The following is a 24,289-nucleotide window of genomic DNA, read 5'->3' as shown; positions in this document are numbered from 1 at the left end:
GTGCAAAAAATCCCAACGGATCAAAAACACTACTTATCATGGAAAAGATTCCTCTTCATGTAGTGGTTTCTTATTGACTTCTATGTTGAAACAGACCACATCTGATTCCACATACCACTGAACTCCTAAGGTTCTTTCAATCGGTAGTGCATCATAATCCAAGACTTCTTTTGCTTGCTCTGAGATTGGAATTGTCATCATGACATCTCTGTTGTTGCTTATCCACTTTGAAATGTGAAACCCTACTCGAGTAAGAAGTCTTTGTACATCCTTGATTAAGTCGATAGCATAATCAACAGTCTTGACGGTCATCAACATAAAAGTTTTTAAACACGGTGTTGGTGATCTCAGAATCAAAGAGTTCTTCAGAATCTCTAGCTGTTTTTCTAAGAGCGTAATTAGCACAACTAGGAGATGAAGAAGGGCCAAACAAGAGTACTACCATCTGATACTCTACGCTCTTCTTAATCGCGTCTTCATCTTCAAACCATAGAAATCTAAGGAAGCTTGCATCTTGTTTTGATATATTGTTAACTTGAACTTGTTAAAACATACTGTCTATGTCTCCCATCACTGTTATCTGCTCTGAATCTCAGTAGTGTACCCACAAGTGAACTGGTTAATTTTGGTCCAGGTAAAAGTTGATCATTTAATGATGGGCCTTTAAATCTAGCCGCACAATCAAACACCACTCTCAACGTTTTCTTCTTTGGATTATACACTCCATGATGCGGCAAGTACAAAACCTTGCCTTCCACTTGCTCCGTGTCTTCAGTTGGAACTTTGACAACATATTCTTTGTTCATAATCTTGTTAAAAAACTCACAATATTCTCCGTAAAAGTTTTCATCACGATTGAATAGTTTTACAAGAGGCGATAACCGTTGTTCGGCTTGCTTCTTGTTGTTTGGTTATCTGACATCATAAGACTTAATGGAAGTCCAATTTGATTATGTCCGTCGTCAATACAAATAGACTTCGATGCAAGATCTCCCACCTGTTATATTTGAAAAGTATCCTGATCAACATTTGAATAGTTATGTTCTTCACTTATAAGAGTGATCTATAACACAAGATATTATACAAATATGGACTCATTGCACGGTCAATATGCATTTATAATCCCAGGGTGACAGATATTGACCGAAGATGCATGGAGTATATCGACCGAGGGCGCTAGCCCGAGGTCGATATACTCCTTGTATCTAAGATGAATATCTGTCACCCTGGGTCATTATAAATACATATTGACCGTGCAATGAGTCCATATTTATTATATTATATAAATAATATTTTCCCAAATTTATTAATACAATGTATATCTTCCTAATGTTTACAGAGATAGTATTAACCATAAATAAGTTGAATGTAAATGTTTAAGAATTTATTCAATGTTACTCAGAGGAACCTGTTTCGGTTATAAATTTTAACCCATACAGGTCCAGTCCAAAGACTATTTCTACCTACGTAACTATTAATAGCTATCTAGGTATTTCAATCTATACCCAAAGTAGCTATCTTTACCTACTTTCTGCTTTACTTACATTTTGTTGCCAAATGCAGAAACGGCGCAACATGGTGAGCACAAAATTTCTTGATACAGTCACACTGATGATGGATATGACAAAAATTTGGCCAAAAAATGATTACTTCGTATATTATCTATTTTGCATAGAATCTAATGTGAAATTGCCGATTCAGGAAGTTATCATTTTTTGGCCATAATTTTGTGGTATTCATCATTAGTGTGACCGTATCAAAAAATATAGTATTCACCATGTTGCGCCGTTTGGTCTTTTGACCGCAAAATGCAGAAAATATAAAAAGTAGATAAAAATAGCTATTTTGGGTAGCTTTAAATACCTAGGTAGCTATTAATATGCCATAGCATAATAATAACGCAAGATATCTATTTCCGAATAACACCGAGTACCCCCACCCCCAGATTGAGAATCGCACTTGTTTACACTTGCAGAGAAAATTACATGCACTGACAAAATATAAATACCTATGTTCATACATGGTACGCTCGTCTTTATTTTCTTTAGTCTCCATAATCGCGGAAACAGCGTCAAAACTCTGCTCGCCGAGTGGAAAAGTCGAATTCAACCATGAATAGGTATGTGCTAAGTATTCCCGCAAAATGTTCACAGATATCCTTGTAATAGTTTTGTACTCTCAGCCTTAGAGTTCTTCACTATATCTTTTAAATTTTCCTCACGTACAACTTGCAAACTTGAGAACTCCCATGTTTGTCTAAAGCAAAAGTGAAAACGAGGCAGCCCGTGCGAGTCATTATTCGCTTTCAGCAGTCGTTATAAAAAATAATTACTTCGTATTGCTAATCAGATTACCGGATTTAACAATGTAATATAATATATTAAAATATCCTACTTTATATAATATATCTGACCGTTTCTGATGAGATAAGGAGATAAAGAACAGACCTCTCAGGGACTAAGATCCAATGTAGACCGCCCACAACCGCCAGGAGTTCCTATCAGGAACGGGTTAAAAACCTGTAAACATTTCAGAGTGTTTCATATATAACATTACAATTTGTATTTCAAATATCAACCATCTTTCTGTCGAATCACAATGATGTGAAACATATTGATTTGATGGATGACGACTCACAAAATATGAAAATATCCGAGTTCAATATTGATATATAGGTTTTGCCTATCATATAACAAACCGTATTCCTTTGAAGTATACTGACATTTGGTTTCGTTAATGTACTCAGATTACGCAAACGGACGTCTAAAGTTTTGGTATAGTCCTAATTTCATTTTTGTTTTTCTTCAATGCTTACAATTAATTTTGAAATTGCATCCCTTTATATTACTCTCTGTCTTTGGTGACGTGAAATACTTGACAACTGACTGATTGGCATACTGTATATATGCTAAAGTTCTATTCTATATGTAAAATTATTAGACCGATTGAATACGCAAGTTTCGAGATTATCTCCCTTGGTGCGCTCTTTCCTTGAGGAGGGGAGTTTGGACAGGTGGGACAGATATTTATTATTGGATATATCGCATCATCGATATACTTGTTTATCGTAACTATATAATCGTAAGTATGCACTGTTCAACTGAAGAACAACAGAATTAAAGTAAAGATGTCATTTTTAAAGCAAAAAATTCGGAACAAAAAGAAAATTCAGTGGATGTGAGACTTTTCAGACGAAGGAAGAGATATATGGACCTCTAATAAATACGGTAAACATGAAACATGATCATTACATGTCGGCAATCTAAATGACACATTGATTTTTTACCTTATCATAACTTTAAAAAAATCCACTAACTTTTTAGAGAATATATGTACAATCAAGAAAATCTTTTACTTTTATAAGGACCACGACGTTTATTTCATTTTTAAGTACCCTATAATTGAAAGTAGATTTATAAATAAACACAGTTGAGCTTGATAAAATCATAAAATGCATCACTGATTAACATCTTAATCTTTCTATAACATTAAATAAATTTTAAAAGCCATAGACATCGTTCATTTATTTATGCACGTTTGTATACATAAGCAAACTGTCCCACCTCCATGCTGAAATGGGTACTTGTTGCGCCTTTATGGCAGGAGAGTTACAATCTCGAAACTGGCGTATTAAGATCAAGTGAAATGTATCCAACAAATTTCATAATAAACGCAAGTCTCCGATTACTCTCAACACGGAAATTAACAAATTATTTATAAAATCAAGCGTGATGTGAAGAAAAATAAAACAAATCAAAGTACTGAACGCACTCATGGGAGTTGAACATGGTGTATAACAAAATCTTTGATCGGGAGGTTAAGTGAGTAAACAATATATTATTATTTCAAATACAGACAACTGTTTCAAATTTTTTGTGTTGCAACAATCTTGAAAAAGACATTCAGAGACATTGAATAGCAAAAAAAATGGATGGGCCATGATGCTTGCCTGCCTACATTAGTCCTTTTTTATACCCCCTGCTTGAAAAGCGGGAGGGTATTTATTAATCGGGAATTCCGTCCATCTGTTTGTTACGCTTTAAATAGGTATACCCATCTCTTATCCGTAACTCCTCTTTCACCACTGAACGAAATTTTCATAGAATCTTTATTACATATTGCCGTTGTGCACCTTCTATTACTTTTTCATCCTACACATAATTTCGGTTTCTCATTGCAAAACATATTCATATTAGAGGCGGTTGATCATTTATAGAATTCACTGCTCACATGGGTCTTCAAATTTGTTAATATATTTTTCGTTGGCACCTTTACCCATGTGTTATGAAAATTTCAGTTTCGCAGGAATACTATCAATATTGATATAATGTGGATTTTAACACATCATCCTTTAAAGAGCTAACAGGTTTGTTATATAAAACTTCTCTGTGAATATAAATGTATTTCAGTTACACGAACATTATACATGGAGTACGTCAGAACTTAATCTTTTTTAAAGTTTTAATGCATTAATGAATTAATTTAAACCAAATAAATGTTCATGAAAAGTTTGAATAAATTCTCTGCACCGGTAAAAAAGATATTGCTAAAAATCAGGGACAGCCGGGCGTCGAAAAGAGTAGATTTACCGCTTGCCATCAGTATGTAGAGCTGTCGTTCGTATCTCTTTCAGTGTATGACGCTACACTGAAAATGAGTTCCATTACGAAAAACTTTTGAGGTTCTTTATAATTCAGTTTTACTTTTAACGAAATCTAATATTCAAAATAAGATTACTTTATCATTACATTTACTAACATTTCAAATTATGAAAATTAGACCAATTCAGGAGAAAATGACATGAACTATTTGTGGCGGATGTTTATGTATGTTTTCTGTTGAATATCATCGAAGTAAATCGGGCGACACAGTAGCCTCGCTTTCGGCTCTATATAATCAACACAAATTACTGCGCATGTTAAATACGTGATAACCATGGGAGATTGAACATAGTTCAACTCCCAAAAAGCTAATAACAGAAAGAAATGTTTTTTTTATCTCAATGGAAAGAGTAATTCTGTTTTCTCCGTATTTTATCATTATGTAAAATAAGAATAATTGTAAAGTAAGAGTACAGGTCCTCTGTTTTAATGACTTATTTACATCCAGACAAGTGATAATTTTTTTCATTTAATTGATCTCATTGTAAATATAGTTTATAATATAATTTTTGTTTTGATAACGCACTTAAGCAGTATGATATTTTCCGTTATTACACCTAACAATAATTTGACGATACATATATGTGATTTCCTATATATAAGGGAATACATAATTTTTTTTATGTTCTAAATTATGTATATATTTAAAAAGAACTTAAAACGTCATGTACCAATTTTCATTTCATGCGTGTCAAGATCATGTTAACATTGTGGCACTGTACATACACAGATATCCTGAACATAAGGCCATCGTGAAGTAAGGTCAGTATATAATGAACCATAGATTTTGTAAAAGTATGAAAACTCACGCACGATATTTTTGTTGTATAAATAGATTGATATAATTTAGTATCGATTAAATTAAAAGAGGCAATAACAGATCTGTTCTTGGTGGAGGGGGGTGGGTGGGTTGGAGGACCTTATCTTATCTGTCATGACTCAGGGTAAAATCATGGGGTCTGTAGGTAGGTGCGATTTTTTCCAGAAAATTTCATCATATTTGTGACGGGATAAGATCTCTAGGAATAAAAAAAAAAAACCGGTGTACTAGAATGCAAAAGAAAGTTTTGAGTAAGGCCGTTTTTTAATAAGTCAATCGTGAGAGGTCAATTTGCCCTCTGTCAAGGTTTAATGAAATCGTTCCTATTCATATACGTTCAGCGGAAAAAACCTTATGACAAAACCTTAACAATGTAAAGATGTATCGATTAATTTAAGTTGTATTAACAATTATGTTCTTGCAATCGTATCCTCCAATTATTGTATCGTAGATACTGTTCTTAGTAGTTTACTTCTTCCAATAAAAGTCTCCGATTTTTTAAGAGAGTTCAGCAAGTTTCTTTATTGTTTTTATAACCACAAATGCATCATCAATAGTGTGTAGCTCAAACGTTCATAAAACAATACAAATTAAAATAAGAGGAAACTCGGATCTATAAAACTTCAGGGTAGCAATCAGGAGCCCTGGAGAAGTAAGCATCCCTTGACAACCGATCACACCCGCTGTATGTTCTCTGACATGACCGGTAAATAACGGAAAGTTCCATCGATAATGCAGTTTGTAAATAATTATGTAATTAAGTTTAAATTTTGATAAACGATGGTTTAAAGAAAAAATTGTCTGAATTCCTACAATTGGGTAGATTGTCCTATCTGATATATCCTTATGAGTATCTGTATCCAAATATGTATGAGAGGCATTTCGATCCCAATAATATTTCCAGTCAATTGTTGTTATCACAAGCTTGGATGGAAAAAATACCACTTCGAAATATCGGATTCGAGTTAATTTCGATTAACTCTACGTGTAAATAACATTCTCTTGTAGTTTTTAAAGTATCAGAGTGAAAACTTTTAGCTGAGTAAAAGTTTGTCTCAAGGCGTACGGTGGGAGAGGAGCAGGAAGAAACCAATAAATGACAAGTGCTAAAACATATGCAGAAATTGACCAAACTTGATATAAACCCTTTACCGGGATTGGGGGTAGGGTGTTTGTAAGAGATATTAAGTTCTTTCCACAAACATTATTATAAGTGGAAAAAATTTGACAATACTCCAAAAAAAAAAAAAAAACGATGGGAGGGAATTGAAAATTTCCATCCTCATTTTCTTTTTTGGCGTATTTGTTAATTGATGGTCATAGTTCTCAAGAGATGCTTTGAGTATCTTGGAATTCCGGGCATTTTGAAGTCTCCAATTTCCTTAGATTTTTTAATTGTCGTATCCTTGTTTCCAGAGAGCTTGAGAATTGACTTCCTCGTCTGAGTGTATTAGCACTTATCGATAATGGGAGAAAAACAGAGAAGAACTGTTAGGTTCTGATCCATAAATATCTCAAAAGTTGGTCTATTTACATATTAACTACAGTTTATTTGAAACTTTGTTTAATATTTAGACAACTGTAAGTCTTGATGTACATGGTGTTTCACAATATATGTCACAGCATTTTCCACTTCGGTTACTATGGCAACAAATCCTAAAATGTTATTCTCCAAGTGTTTTCACAACATTGTCTTAAATAACTTAAAAAAACTAGTGCTTATCAATTTCTGACCACTGTTTTTGTAAGCTTCACATGATACTTGAGACACTTCTTATTTTATATTTGGCTTTTTAGATCCCCCAAAGTTCACATCTATTTTTATTGAAAGTTGCATTTAAATAAATGTGTGTCGGTTCAGAACTACTGGTTTGTGTTAATTAGTATTCATTTCTTTCGCTCTTCCTTTCAGTAAGTCTTGCAAACTTTCACAGGCTCTGATCGTCAATTGGCTTTAGATGCTGAAATCTTGTATGCAGACAGACTTTATTCAAATTTATATTTCTAAATATAAGATACACTTACCGGTATTGTTACAATCGATTTCCCTAAAATCGTATCTTACTTTAATGTTATCTTCTGACTAAGAGGAATCTCGGATTAACTTTCATGAGGTTTTCTCAATGAATGACTTCACCTTGATATTGTTTTCATCTCTTCTTGATTTTTGGTAGGGGCAGGATTTAACTGTCTTTAATCATCTTTTCATTATAATTTAGTTCAAACTCTCTAATTATTCTTTATTGATATTTGAAAACTAGACAGCAATTTCTGATGTGGATATTTTTCATCATCACACCCTGTACAATATCTATGTATCGTTCTTATAATAAAAGTTTACAACAAATTTTTGCTTTAAGTTGTACCCCATTTTGAGAACAGCTGAAATGATTACATCAGTGATTTAATCGTCAGTTACTTAATGGCATACATGTATATGATTATATCACAATTTTCCCGAAACTTTGCAATATCATAATTTTAGATATGCTTACTTATAGTGTTTTGGTATTTTTGGTATGATGTTCGATATTCAGATTGTGCCCATTTAGATATGTGGCAAATATTGTGAAACACCATGTACTAGCGGGATCAATTTTTTTGAAAAAAAAAGGGGGGGGGGTAGGTGGAGATGAAGATATTTAATCCTTTTAATGTGTTGTATATTTTTCTTTATTCTGCATTTTTTACTTGATATGTTGAAGCCATCTCTTCTATTCAATTACATAATTTTTGTGCTGTATTCATTTAAACTTACTCGATATCGATCAAAATAAAAAATAAAGTAAGCTGGATGGACTAGGTAGCTAAGAAGAAAGCAAAGTAGCTCAACAGAATGAGTCAAATCTATTGCTGATTGACGTTTTGCATACTGATTGTTAGTCTATTATTTATACACTGAATTGACGACAGATTTTTCCATTATTTCCTGATCATGACGGGGAGCACACAGCGGGATTGACCGATCACTAGGAGATGCTCACTCCTCCGTGGCATCTGATCCGACCTCTGATGTTTCGGAGGTCCATTTTTGCTCTGCTCCTATTTTGTATTGTTTTTATGGACTTTGATATTGAATACTGTTTGTGATCTCCATATCCTTCTTAGAGGTATTTCTTACCATTTACACTACTTACAAATGAAATATAAGGCGAGATTTGTCAGTTCACTGATTTGTTGATCTAGGATTGATATATTATTAAGGTTGTACATGTTATACATGTATTATAAATTACCCTTTCATACTAATTCCTTGAGCATTGTATGTGAATCTTATCTACATATCATCAAAATGTGTTCATGCTATAAGAACTTCTTTTGAAATAAGCGCATAGATACCTAAAGTTGTCCTGATCATTAAAACCCTTTCGCTTACTATTTTACTTTTGAACAACTGAAATGTTTAGGCATACTATTTTAAAATAATCTTATCTTATTTTTTTAAAATATGTAATTTATTCATCAGAGTAATGTACTCGTACATGTCATAAAGTTCTCCTGAAATTGTTGATATTTGCTTTACAGTGACCTTAACGATAGTGCAAGAATACGCCAAGTCGACACTTAAAAATTAGTCAGAGTATAAGTACTTTTTCTATTTATTTAAATAAAAACAATAAAGAGAGAAAAAATACGCATGCAGTCATTTGTTTTTCAGATTTGTTGTTTTTGATTCCTTCATAATATATCGTGATGTACAACATACCTCGCCTGTCAGAGGCTGTGTACGTAGGACTGTGTCGTAAGATAGGGAGTCCTACAGAAGTAAAGTTCAGGAGAGAAGGGGTGGACACTAAGGAGGTGGTGAATAAACCTGTGAATATCTTGATGGGATTTGATAAAATGAAAAGTGGGAGTAGGCGTGAGGGATTCATACTAAGAACTTCTGATGAAGATTTGATGCTCTGGTCCACAAACCACAAAGTCATATGTGATCTCCCTCAGATCAATCTTTACCGTATTCCACAACACACTGTGATTCTGAAGGAATGTGATGATCTACCACAGGGATTTACCAAACTAAACCTGATGAGTCTATCAAGTGAAAAAGTAATCATTTCCTCCTGTATAATAATGGGTAATATTATATACATTTCAAGTACATTATTCAGGGATAACTACTTGCGTTTCTTAAAGACCTGCGATTTATCTATAACTACTGCTGTCCCACATGGACCTTGTTCAACCTATTCTTTATTTCAAGATGCAGGAGCGGTCTATGCTTTTTGTTTTCAGTCACACCACTGGCCTAAATCAGCATAACCATGGATACAGAGGTGTGGTCAACAGAGATGGCCAGACAAGAATATTGTTTCAGATATATTAAGGGGAGGGTCTCATGTTGTTCCGATCGGAAGCAGACCTAAAAATGTTCTTGAATGGAGAATTTCATTCTCTCGAGCAGAACACAAACTGGTTTATTAAAAAAAATCACTGTCAGTTTTTGTGTTATGGTCTCTTCAAAATATTTCTGAAAGAAGTAATTGATTGTCAAAGCAATTCATCTATTCTTTGCTCCTACGTAATGAAAACTATAATATTTTGGGTCATGCAGACCAATACGTCATTGTCTTGGACACCTGATAACTTATTGAATTGTTTCTGGGAAAGCTTCAAATTATTGATATACATGGTACATTCTGGGGAATATCCAAACTTTTTTATAAAAAAAAAAAAACCCAACATGTTTAGAGTGAAAGTCACTGGATCTGTACAAACCTCGATGTTCAGTCAGTTGTACGGTTTGTATAAAAAGGGAATATCTTAATTGTCTTCTGTTAAGTGAAACAATCCGACCTTTCCTCAGTATTGCTATATTGAACAGAACATTCAGAATCTGCACAGACGAGAGCAGTGTCGTATCCATGGCAAGAATAGATATGTGCTTATTTATTGAGTTAACATCATCTAAACATAATATTCTGGATTTAAAAGAAATTGCAGCATACATAAAACAGATAGAGAGAATTATTAGGGGAGTGTTGACATCGTATCAGCCAGTCATTTCACAAAGTATCACATCAAATGTGCTTCGCAATACTGCCATGCTCTTACAGAGTTTCCTATCTCAAAATGAAAATCGGAATAAAATTATTTATAAAGCAAAAGTAGCCGCATTACTAAAACAGACGTGTAAGTTTGGTTGTGTATCTGACATTCTGTACCTTGCTATGTACTTCTACAGAAGACGTAGATATGAAGACTCGATCAGCTGTTTACATAAAGCGAAAACGAGGATGTCAGTGCCGTATATCATGTATAGAAATCGGTCAAATCCAGATATATACAGAAACTACATGGAGAGGAATACCCTGGGTACTAGGATGAGGAAAGCTCTAGTGAGAGATATTACGCTAAACGTTATGGACATTTACATTGTAGAACTTGCGTTAGAGCAGAAAATTTGTTCAAAAAATGCGATATGGTCATTAACCATTCCACCTCTTATGATGTTGAACATGTTGTTCATACTGAATCACCACAGACTGGGTGGCACGGTCAGGTCACGACAATCTCTACGTGATCTACAGTCTCTCCTTCTCAGTGATGATGGAACTCATGTACCCCATCTCCTCAGAGATATTTCGTGGCAAATCGTCGGAATCTGTCAACAACTCTTTGGAGACTATTCAGGATCTCTCCTGTCTTATCAAAAATCCCTACAACAAATTCCATTCAACAAGCTTCTGCAAGCAACATTGTTCAGAATAAACTCTGTTCAAAATGAAGAGTTCTGACTTTGTTTTTGTTCATATATAAATGTACATACATGAGCGCGACACATACATCATCAATTAATATTTTCTGTTATAAAAGTAATTCTTCCTTTCAGTTGTATTGTATTTAATTGTACTGAATTAAAGTTGATTTGTCAATACGTTTCCTTATGCCGTACTAATAACATTTTAATGTTACGGACCTCTGACTGAAATGATATGCATGAACATTTTTCAATATCAATATGTAACTGTTGTTTTATTATATGTAGAACAAAAATACACAAGTGGGATAACTTTTTTTTGATTTTTGATTTTATCTGTTATAACAAATATATGAAATTGATTCCTGTGCCGTACCTCCTGCATTTTTTTTAAATGTATTCCATATCCCATCATCAGAAATGTGTTCCCACGTAAATTTTGCTTGGAATGGTTGCCAATGACAGTTGTTAACAGAAAAGTATAGAGTCCGTTCATGTTAATATTATGTTGTAGATGATTCTGTCATTATTTATCCTTATTCAATATCTTGATCAAAGCAATCAAATTTCCTGTGAACCACGGATTCTTCCATTTTCAAAATACATCTTATGTATCTTCATTACAGAAGAGCTATTAGCCATTGATTTTTTACCAAAATTTCTAGAAATAAAAATTAAGTGAAGTGAACAAAGAACAGATTTTATCAAAAGTGGATTTGAAAGGTAGTACAGTAGATTCTCATCCCTTTTATTGTGAAATTGGAATTCAGACTTACATGTGCTCAACGAAACAATGTAGCATTTTTCAAATATCATTTTTGTATAATTTACAAGTGATAGAACATAGAAAGGTGTTCTTTAACAAAAGATTTGTAGTGCAATATCATAGGCGTCGGAACCGGGAGGGGGGGGGGGGTGAGCCCTCCAGTTTTTTCCAGATATATACTTAGTATAGACATTGAACATTGCTTTGTAGGTTTAGCCCCCCACTTTCCGCAGGATAGGTGAAAAATGGGGAAAGTGGTGGTGTTTGGAAAAAAAATTTTGGTACTGAAGTTCGAACCAATCTCATTAAAATTAGATGTTAGATCCGCTCGCATACTCGCTACACTAACTAGTGTAGCGTATGCGAGCGGATCTAACATCTAATTTTAATTAGATTGAAGTTCGAACATAATACCCCCCCCCCCCACACACACACACACACACACACACTAAATAGGATTTTCGTTTTAGGGAAATGAAATTTTTTTTTGTTTTTTTTTTGTTTTTTTTTTTTTGCTTGTCAGGTATATAATTTTTTTTACACTTAGCCCCCCCCCCCCTACTTTCAATTTGCTTCCGACGCCAATGAATATTTTGAGTCACTTTGAGTTTATATATATGTTGAAAATACATTCGTGTGCATGTAGTGGAGGTATTTTTATTTGAAATAATAAAAGATGGAGTGATTTTAAATGATATAATATAAATATTACATATGAATTAATAAACTAAATAAACTATAAATATGTTATAAATAAGCAATCTTCCATTAAAGTTTTATTCTTCTTTCCGTTCTTTTATCATAACAAAAATTGCATAAAAATAGATAACTAACAGAAATTTGTGTGTGAGAGAAACGAGAGGACATTCACTTCCTAGTATCATAACAAGAACTGCTTAAAAATAGAAACAAATTAGTGTGTGAGAGAAACGATAGGACACGAGGGGATCGATATTTCCTAGTATCAGATAAAAATAGTCAAAGATGCTGAGTGAACCTATCACCTGAGAAATGCCGTGAGAGTGGTTGCATGAGTGTGATGAAACTTGATTTCGTCAGGTCATTTTTGGTCATAAGGAAAGGGACAGCCAATCCTACGTAACAGGCGATAGGTCAACCATTGGAATAAATTGTCAACAAAATGATAAAAAGTAAAGTTTTTGCAAGAAGTTTAATAGGCATTTTAAACTGTATTTCAAAAGTCAAAAGGATAAAGAGGTACAGAAATGCAAGTAAAAATTCAAGTCGCAAATTGATGTTTGTAGTTGAAAATTTTGATGAAATAACAAATATGGTCAGGGCGGAGCTCTTACTCATAGCATAGTATAAATGCGACAGGGAAAGATTTCTCGTCAGAAATTCCGACGAGTTGTGTCTTCTCTGTTGTATTTATACAGGTAAGAGATTTTTACAAGCTTTCGTAAATAATTTTAATAAAAGCTAAGTTTCAGATTATTAAGTTTCAGTTGGCTCATTTTCTTTACAGGAAAAGATATTTTATAATGTTTAATATTTCTTGTACTATTTATTGTGTTGAATGAAGTTGTTTAAAATATAAAATGGATTGTGAAAATAAAAAGAAATTCCGACGAGTTGTGTCTTCTCTGTTGTATTTATACAGGCAAACCCGTTTCCAAGAGGGGTGAAATAAAAGCTTTCGTAAATAATTAGTCACTGGTCAACAGAGGTGTAAAAGAGTTGTTCAGTTGGTTTACCTCTCACTGCGGAATTTAATAAGATCCTGGTGGATATCAAACATATGCATGATCGGCACAATGTCATTCTGGACTCTGCCTTCCTAAACCTTTGCTGGTTAGGATTTAACATCAATTAAGGCTGGAGTCCAGAATGAAGTTGACCCGGTTATGATACTTTACTAACTTGGTTATTTAGTCATATAGTTATACGCCCCTTGGATCCACACCCGTACACATACTTTTACATGACCACACACACACCGATTGGTCAGATTTTGAAATGATTAGTTTTCATTGGTTGAATGTTTGGTCTTTGCGGGGTATTGAGTTTTATTCAGATTAAGCTCTAGATTTCGATTTCAAATGTTGAAGACTTATTTTGTATTGCTTCTGACTTTTATAATTTGAAAGACCTTTAGACAGTTCCTGAAATGTAAGTTTTTACTTGTTTTATGCTACAAGATAAGTTTTCTATAATATTATGTTAAAAAAGTGGAAAACAAGATATTATCTATTGATTATTAGAAAGGTATTTGTAAAGAACAAATCCTGATTATTTTACTTTCTGTACATAGGTTAACACCATAAGATAAAAAATGTATATTTGAATTGGAGAAAGTTCAGTTCCATAAATTGGTATGCCTATCTGTATATATATTTTTATTATGTACATAAAGAAACACAAAAGAAAGATAATTCTTCACACGATTTTCAAGTGAAATTGTGTTTTAAGAGTTAACTCCCTTATATCATGTGTAAAGTATATTCTTCATGTCTTATCATATGAATAATGATAATAATTGTAAAAGGGAAGACAGATAATTTGTTATATTTTTAGGATAGGAATATTTGTTAAATGAAATGCTATTTGTACATATTTTTATGACGCAGTTTGTATATTGCAGGACTTTGATAAAGTTTATATTCCATGATTTTTCATTATTTCTATTACATCATTCCTTTATATTTCATAATTCCATATCAGCTAAAGATGTCATCATAATAAATGTATAAAACTACAACTGGTGTTTTCCATCATACTGCCGGGGAATACCCGCTACAAAATGGCGCCCAACGTGGGCTGACTTTTTTTTCAAATCATTTTTTTTTACATTTTGGCCAATCCCGATTAAAATTAAACTGCATGACTTGAATGATATTTATCATTAATATATCATGTTTTCATTATGTTTAGTTTTGAAAAGTATATACAAGTCAAGCAACGTAATAAATATACCAATATTGTACATTTTTTGTAGCAGACATATTTGTCACATGTACTATATACATATATTTTTATTTACATTTGAAAAATACTCAGTTATCCTGTAGGTGCCTCTTATTTTATTATAGAGGCTTAGTTCTTCAATTCTATTTAAGGTGCGCAGTTGAATAGGTCATTTTCTTCGAACTTCACTACCAATTTTTTTTTTTTTCAAACACCACTTTCCCCATTTTGAACATATACTGCGATGTGTCTGTGGAAAGTGGGGGGGGGGGGGCTAAACATACGAAACAATGTTCAATGTCTATACTGAGTATATATTTGGAAAAAAAAATGGGGGGCTAAGCCCCCCTAGCCCCCCCCCCCCCCCCCCCCCCGGTTCCGACGCCTATGCCATACAAATATGTCATTGATTGATAGAGCTCACTGCTTCACTATGAAATAGCACATTACTTGTTTGGCGAAGATTTAATTTGGATGTCTTTTTTCTTTTTTCTGCTTAAAAGCAATCCTTCTTGGTCTATGCATAATGAAGCTATTACTTTGTTTTCACTGTTTATAATACGGCATGTTTCATAAAGATCAGGGTCATATCATAGAGGTACCTGTACAATTCGCCCCAGAGGAAAACGGTCGAAACAGTGGATTATTGTTTTGTGTAGTTCGTGATCAAAAAGTGGTGTAATGAGCCTCCTTTAACTTTTTGACTTTGACTTGTCTTTATTGGAATTCTGGTAAAATTGATTAGACGCTTGATCATCCAGCAACAATAAATGCTCTTTAGTCTGGCTCATATTGAAAAAGATCCCTCCCTGCTCAAAGGCCCTCAGTGCCGAGTAAAGAACAACATTTGTAGCTCTCCTTCGACATTTGAGTGAAAAATTCTCAAGATTGACGTTAAACAACATAAAATTGATGAATCAATATAAACATACACTAATTAACGGGATACATACATCATCAATAAAAATGTTCTGTAGCAAAATTGTTCTCATATTAAACTGTATTTAATATAATTGTATCAAATTAAGATATAGAGATAATTATTATTTAAAAACCCTATGCCTTACATTTTAAGGGTCTATGACTGAAATAAAAAATTATGTAAATTATGCAATATAAATTAATTTTATTGTCAAACTCCTTTTTTATTGTATATATTAACTTTTCGCATTTTGGTTGATCCAAGTCAATATTTTGATAAAAGAAACTTCTTTACTCGTTCTCTCGATGACGTGTAAGTAGTGCACTTTAAGGCCAATTTTTAATACAATTTACACTTTTGTTTTCCGATTTTAAATTGTTCAATTTTCTGAATATATTATTAATAGAAATGGATAGATATCTGCTCATTTTGATATAGAGTCAAAAAAATAATTCACGTCACAACAAATAAATCACCACAAGGTACAATAATCCTTAATTTTAAAATCAATTTACTCTAAATAGCTATCCGATTTTAAATCATACATAGTATTTTCCTATTCAAACCTAAATAATTATTTGAATTATAGTAATGTGTTCATTTTGATATTGAGCCAAACATTAAATCACGTCCTCTCAGTTTACAGGTAATGTGATCTATGTTTTAAGACGTCGATATTTCTAACGTATTGACATTGATGAGTCATTCATTGCCAGAAATAGAAGACAGGTAAAGACTTCAGAATTCAACCCGAAAGTAAAATCAAGGTGAGGAATATTTTCTCTTTCGAAATGAAAACTTAGCTTAGTAATTTTCAAGGGAAAAAGGTACATGGATAAATTCAATGTACGTTTCACTTATATTCCTTATTATATTCCCCAATGTACATGTCTGTACACATATTGTCACTTGTTTATATTAAGCAGATCGTTGTGTGTATCATTGGATTCATATAGAATTTAAAATAGAAACAAAACTAATAGGGTCTTTCTGTTAACAGATGAAATTACAGTCAATCAATGTTATATATTTCAAATCAGGAATTTTATTCATTCAGCCATACATTGCCACAGGCACTGGGCATTAATTACTAAGAACAGTCTCTTGCCAAGTAATTTTCTTTCTATTCACACAACATATAGCATTAAATACAAATTTGAAAAGAAACAATATGATGTGTTTTTTTTTATTTTAAGAGAGAGAGAGAGAGAGAGAGAGAGAGAGAGAGAGAGAGAGAGAGAGAGAGAGAGATTAAAGTTAAGAGAACAGCAGGTTCAACCTGTTTCACTGGGTATCACACTTTTCATTTTTACCATTCTTATAAGAAATACATTTTTGTGTTTCATAGTGAAATTTCAGTTGTGATATTGCAATTGATAAATAATTGTCTTAAAAATGAAAGTTATAAGAATAATGAAATGACATGCACGAAAAACATAAAAGAAAATATTTTTGTTGCATGCATTTATAAATGTTAACTTTAATGTTAAAAACGTGCATTTTCATGTATTTTCTTGAAAAGTTGCAGAAAACACCAAAGGATCACTTCGTTATAAATAGAGATCTGACCCATAGGACCGGGCTTGGTTTTATTCTCTACAAAAAGCTTGCCGATTTCCGTTCTGATTAATGACATTAGGCTGAATAAATATAACAATTTGTTTTTCCTAAATCTTTATTTCAGTGAGTAGAGATAGGAGCTGAACCCTTTCATAGATTTCTTAGTTTGTTATCTCCAAACATAATAATTGATATTTTTCTTTACTTCTTATTGTGCTTAATGTTAATGTATACTGTCTCTGAAATTCTATTCTTTATGTTCAGGCTATTTATCCGTGGATATAATAAAACATGCCATTAATGTGTGCAAATTATATAGGCCTAAATAAATCCAAGGAAAACAGTTACTGATATATGTAAACAAAGTCAATGTGATTAAATTCTTATGAATATATACAAATGAAATTCTTCGCAGCTTTCCAAGAATACCAGTATCGAGTAACACAAAGTGAGCTTTTCTTTTCCTCGGAGAAAGTGTGCTTATATTGTTCCGCCTGACTGACAACTGTACATTGGATTGTTACGATCTGATCTCTCTTAAGTGTTCCTTATATCAAAAATGGGCATGCATAAAGGATAAATAATTGAAAGTAAATGCAAAGGTCTATAAAAAAAATAAAATAGTCTTTGAAAAGGTGAAAAATGAAAAATTTAAAGGTATGGTACCAGGTGGATTCGAACCCTCGAATTTAAAAAGAAAGCATCGTCAATGTAAAAGTCAACATATATCAACTGAGCTAGTCTGATTATAAAATTGTATGGCATAAATTTTAAGCGGATTATCAAAATCAGGTTTCCTTAATTTTTGTAGGTTTTTTTTGTGAATTTCCACCCTAGTGCCCCTAAAAAAATCTTATCTTAAATTATTCTTTACATCCCAACCTATCAAAATATCACAGTTTTATTTAGGGGCAGGCCTGCCCTGATTCTCGGCCAAAATACATGCAGAAATCAACGCTTTAATGGACAAAATAGTGTTTTGGCCAATTTTGGAGGTTTATTGTACAGTTTTAGATAATATATATTTGGTATAAAATACAAATTTGAAAACTTTAGACATATATGATAGAAAATAACAAATAAAGATTAATTTTTTAATGTAACTTTTTCCGGGAAATTGTTCTCTCCTATAGGTCAATTCGTTTGTCAAAGCGAATACACCCTTTCAAAGGAATTTTCTCTCCGATAATATTATCTACAGACATCACCCTCATAAAATTGATATGTGATATTCGTTTTAAATTCCGCACAATATATACAAAAATTATTACACCTATTCACTGTAATTAAATCTTTTACAAATCAAATCTTATGACTATTAACTAAAAGATAATGAATTAAATGAAGTGTTTTTAAAAAAAAAAAACTTGCCAAATGAATGTAGATTTTCTCAAGTGAATGGTCTAAATTTGATAAAGTTAAGATTGATATTATGAATTATCATTCATGTAAATCTTTAGAATTACGATCTGGGATTTAATTCTAATAAAAATATAATGCAGGTGTATATAATTCTTGCACGAGGGAATACAAAGTTATAATTTATTTCATACACTGGTAAATTAAACTCATAAAGATTTGTAAATATTTCAGCAGAGAGAAATATAATTCATCATTGATTTTTAATCTAAGTGTCAAAAAGTTATCGACTTTTGAATGTGTTTGCAGGAATGTAAAGAAATGGCCTAAATGAATTTTTATGTGTTTAAAACTGTGATTGTTTTGTGTTGTAATGTATTGTGCTTGTTTATGTTTTTAACTGTGTACATTTATGTTGTTATTGTTTTAAAGTTTAAAAAGAAAAATTAATTTTTAACCCTAAAATAACAAAAACTAATATAGGTTTTATCTACACACCGGGTTTGACTGGTCAGCAGGGGATACTCACTCCTCAATGGCTACTGATCTAACTTCTTTTTTTGGAGTTACATAGTTATGCTCCTATTTTTTGTATTGTTTTATGTATTTTTGATCGTGAATACTGATAGTTATTTCCTCGTTTCATCTCCTCAAAATACTGATTGACTGATGAATTTGATATTGTTTAACGTCACAATCGAGAATTTTCACTCATATTGAGACATCACCACTATACTGTGACACGGGACCTTATCCGAAGGGCTGGATTCGAATACGCGACGTACGGATCAATTCTTTACTTCGTGACTCTAGAACAGACGCTCTAACAACTGCGCCTCACAGATGACATCCACATAAACAATAGAATCTAACCTTATACGGTCTTGCAGTTGTAATTGATATCAACAAAACTGGTTACATAACAAACAGTCTTGAAGTTCAAAATTATAAACAATACAAATTTGGAGCACAGAAAAGACGGACGTTTAAAACAGCAGAGGTGGGATCAAGTGCCATAGAGGAGTTAGCATTCCCTGGCAAAATCATTGTATGGACCACAGAACTTACGAAATGGTGACTTTCAACGAGACTGCTGTTTTCTTGTTACATCAACTTGAATATCAATAGCCTACCTCGCTTCAAAAATTGTTTATTCGTAGAGCATGCTCTTGCGTGACGAATCAACTGACCGAGAGATACGCATTAATCTTATGACGGATAAATATATTTCTTATGTATATTTAAAAATCGCCCAGTTTATACTGAATATTTTAGCATTATATTAAAACATAGATTTCTCTCCTACACTACTTTATTTACAGAATATTGTATTCGGAAATAAAGGCCAATGTACTTATAATTTAATGAAATTAATGTTTGTTATTTAACACAATATACCTCCTTAAGTTTGTTCACTGTAAATTTGAAATACGCACGCTAACTGTCGATTCCCGCCTACATTTTGGAACCAATTAATTCAATATGAATAGCAATTTGGTCATAAAATCTTTGTTTAATACAAAGAACAGTTCAATGGTAATTGATAAATTGTCCTAATACCAGCGCTAAACAGTAAATTATCCATAATTTCAGCTCTTGAAAAAAGGGTGGTAGACGATCTTTTCCATTAAAATCGGAGTTTCAAGCATCACCGTATTTTGAAATAGTCTTGGATATGATTAAATGTTCCTTATATCTTTTCTTATGTTTTAGGCAAATAAATAAATCATAAATATTTCAATAAAATATATATTTGAAATTGGTAGAAAATAAGCATTTTTATCGATTTTTGTCAATAAAAGTATGCCCCCCCCCCGTGTCACACAAAAAGCTTTAGTATGAATTTGTGAAATACCATTCCATATTACCTGTAAAAAGGAATTTTTGTGACACGGGGGGGGGGAGATGTTTTAAAAATATTTTCCGTTTTCCGTTCATTTCTATAGTGAAAAACACAAGTTTTACCAAAATTTTAGAGTTATCTCTCTTTGTTTTCCCAAATAAGTAATGTTTCATGAAAATCCATATAATTATCTGTAAGAAATATTAAAAATTCATCGAATATGTTAACTTTTGAAAATTGACTTGGAGGTAGGCGGGAGAACAATTCTTTGAAATAGTGCCCCAAACACCAAAGAATCATAACAATAATTGCATAGTCAATAATTAAGCACTCGCAATATATATTGAGGAAATTCACGCAAGAGAAGAAATAACGTTTAAATCTTTATGTTTCAGATACATGTGTTTGCTGTCTGATTCTTTAGAAATTTATCGAGATGGATAACATACTTCGCCTGTCAGAGGCTGTTTATGTAGGACTGTGTCTAAAATTAGGGAGTCCATCAATTGTGAGGATGAGGAGAGAAATGATGGACATTGATGAGGCAGTGAATCAGCCTGTGAACATACTGAAGGGATTTGATAGAATGGAGAGTGGGAGTCAACGTGAGGGATTCAGACTGAGGACTTCAGATGTAGATTTCATGTTCTGGCCTCCAGACTGCAAGGTGATATGTGATCTCTCTCAGATCATTCTCTACGTTATTCCACAACACCTGTGATTCTGATGGAGTATGATGATCTGCCACCGGGTTTTACCAAACTTAACCTGATGAGTCAATCTAATAATTCACAAACCATTTCCTCTTGCGTAGTAGTGAATAACAAAGCATACATTTCATATACATTATTCAGAGATAACCATTTGCGTTTCGTTAGGTGTTGCAATGTTCCTTTGACAAATGCTTTCCCTCATGGACCTTGTTCTACATATTCCTTATTCCAAGAAGCTGATACTGATTTTGCGTTCTGTATCCCATCACATCACTGGCCAAAGTTAGCGCTACCGTGGATAGAAAGAAGTAGTGAGCGGGGCTGGCCAGATCAAAATGTTGTAGATGGTATTTTAAGAGGAGGATTTCATGTTGTCCCTATCGGAAGCACATCAGAGAATGAACTCGAATGGAGAATCTCTTTCTCACAAGCAGAACAAAAAGTCGTTTATTCAATGAATCATTGTCAGTTTTTGTGTTATGGTCTCTTCAAAATTTTTCTGAAAGAAGTAATTAATGGCCAGACCAATGCACCCGTTCTCTGTTCATACTTCATAAAAACTGTTGTATTTTGGGTCATACAGACCAATACCTCCCTATCATGGACACCAGATAACTTATTAACTTGTTTCTGGGAAAGTTTTAAATTATTGATATACATGGTACATACTGGGGAATGTCCAAACTTTTTCATTCCACAAAACAACAGAGACGGTGTATGTAGAACTGTGTCGTGAAGTTGGGAGTCCTACAGAAGTGAGGATCAGACGAGCAGTGATAGACACTTTGGAAATTGTAAGGAAATCGTTCAACGCATTACACAAATTTGAAGGAATGAGGAGTGGGAGTAAACGTGAAGGATTCAGACTATTTACTTCAGATGAAGATTTGATGTACTGGTATCCAGATCACAAAGTGATATGTAACATCTCGCAGATCAATTTGTACCGTATTCCACAACACACTGTGATTCAGATGACATGTGATGATCTACCACCGGGATTTACCAGACTTAACCTTATGAGTCCATCCAAAAGTGTAGAAACCATTTCCTCCTGTATAGTAATGAATAACAATGAATTAATTTCAAGTTTATTATTCAGGGATAACCATATGTATTTATTAAAGACACTCAATGTACCCATCAGTAATACTGTCCCTCACGGACCTTGTTCTACTTTTTCCGTATATCAACATGCAGAAATGGACAATGCGTTCTGTTTCCAGTCAGATCACTGGCCTATGTCAGCACTTACCATGGATTCAGAGATGTTGTGAACGGGGCTGGCCAGATCAAGGGGTTGTATCAGATATATCAAACGGAGGATTTCATGTTGTTCCTATCGGTAGCACACCTGAAAATGAACTAGATTGGAGAATTTCATTTTCCCGAGCAGAACAAAAAATTGTTTATTCAATGAATCACTGTCAGTTTTTGTGCTATGGTCTCTTCAAAATTTTTCTGAAGGATGTAATTAATTGTCAGACCAATGCACCCGTTCTCTGTTCATACTTCATCAAAACTATTGTTTTTTTTGGGTCATACAGACCAATACCTCCCTATCTTGGACACCAGATAACTTATTGATCTGTTTCTGGAACGGTTTTAAATTATTGATATACATGGTGCTTACTGGAAATTGTCCAAACTTTTTTATTCCACAAAACAATATGTTTAGAGTGAAAGTCACTGGTTCTGTAAAAACCTCATTGTTCAGTCAGTTGTATAATTTGTATAACAAGGGAATATTATGCCTACTATTGAGTGAAACAATCCGACCTTGCCTCACTATTGCTATATTAAACAGAATATTGAGAGTCTGCACAGAGGAGAGCAGTATCATATCCATGGCAAGATTAGATATGTGCTTATTTATTGAATTATCTATATCATATCTAGATATTATGAGTGTTAGGGAATTTGTAATGTGCATAAAACAAATAGAGCGAATGATTAGGGGAGGATTGAAATCGTATCAGCCAGTCATTTTAAAATTTTTCACATCAAACGTGCTGCAGTATACTGCCATGTACTTACAGAGTAGTAGATATCAAAATGAAATTCGAAATAAAGTGTGGTATAAAGCAAACGTGGCTAAATTACTGAAACAGTCGTGTAACTTTGGATATTTATCTGACATTCTTTATCTCGCTATGTACTTCTACAGAACACGTAGATATGAAGATTCACTCATTTGTTTACTTAAGGCACGGGAGAAAATGTCATTGCCGTATATCATGTATGAAGATCATGTAAATGAAGATATGTACAGCTATTACATGGAAAAGAATACCCTGTGTACTAAAATGAAGAAAGCTTTAGTGAGTCATCTTAAGCTTAATTATTTGCATAGATACATTGATGAACTGATCCTAGAACAGGAGATTAGTAAAAAAAATGCTAGGCCTGCATTATTTATCCCACTTTATTTATTTATGATGTTACACATGTTGTTTATACTGAATCACTACCGACTGGGTGACACAGTGACGTCACAACAATCTCTACAAGATCTACAGACCATGCTGCTCTATGATAATGGAGTTTATGTACCTCCTCTCTTAAGAGATATTTCATGGCAAATACTTGGAATCTGTCAACAAATCTGTGGAGACTATTCGGGATCTCTCCGATCTCATCAATATTCCCTGCAACAAATACCAGTTCACAAACTTCACGAAGCAACATTGTTCAGAATAATCATTCTATCAATGTTAAGTGGTCGGATTTCTTTGACTAAGTGACATTGTTTACAATCATTTTATTTTGTTTTAGGAAACTGATATTAATAATTTATTTATATTTAGTCCTATATGGTTTATTTATAATGTAAGTAATTGAAAGATTTATTTTTTTCTTCCTTATGTTCTTACTGAGTTATAAACAAACCAGAAAAATACATGAATCATATTTTCTTTTACTGTAATAAAAATGCTCATTTAAATTGTTATATTTCCTTAATTCAGATATGTAAAAAGAGTATGTAAAATATTCATTAGTTTGGAATTTACTGTCATTT

General features: G+C 33.0%; 1 pseudogene; it reads left to right on the top strand.

The window, feature by feature from the left end:
- The first annotated feature begins 16,451 nt into the window (after positions 1–16,451).
- On the top strand, positions 16,452–24,014 carry LOC134260583 (uncharacterized; annotated as a pseudogene).
- The last annotated feature ends 275 nt before the right edge of the window (positions 24,015–24,289 follow it).

Source organism: Saccostrea cucullata, unplaced genomic scaffold (assembly GCF_032062105.1).
Source record: "Saccostrea cucullata isolate Sc308-1 unplaced genomic scaffold, CSIRO_AGI_Scuc_v1 ctg3621, whole genome shotgun sequence".
Taxonomy (NCBI): Eukaryota; Metazoa; Mollusca; class Bivalvia; order Ostreida; family Ostreidae; genus Saccostrea; species Saccostrea cuccullata.
The sequence above is the reverse complement of the archived record's forward strand: the minus strand, read 5'-3'. Positions and strand labels throughout refer to the sequence as shown.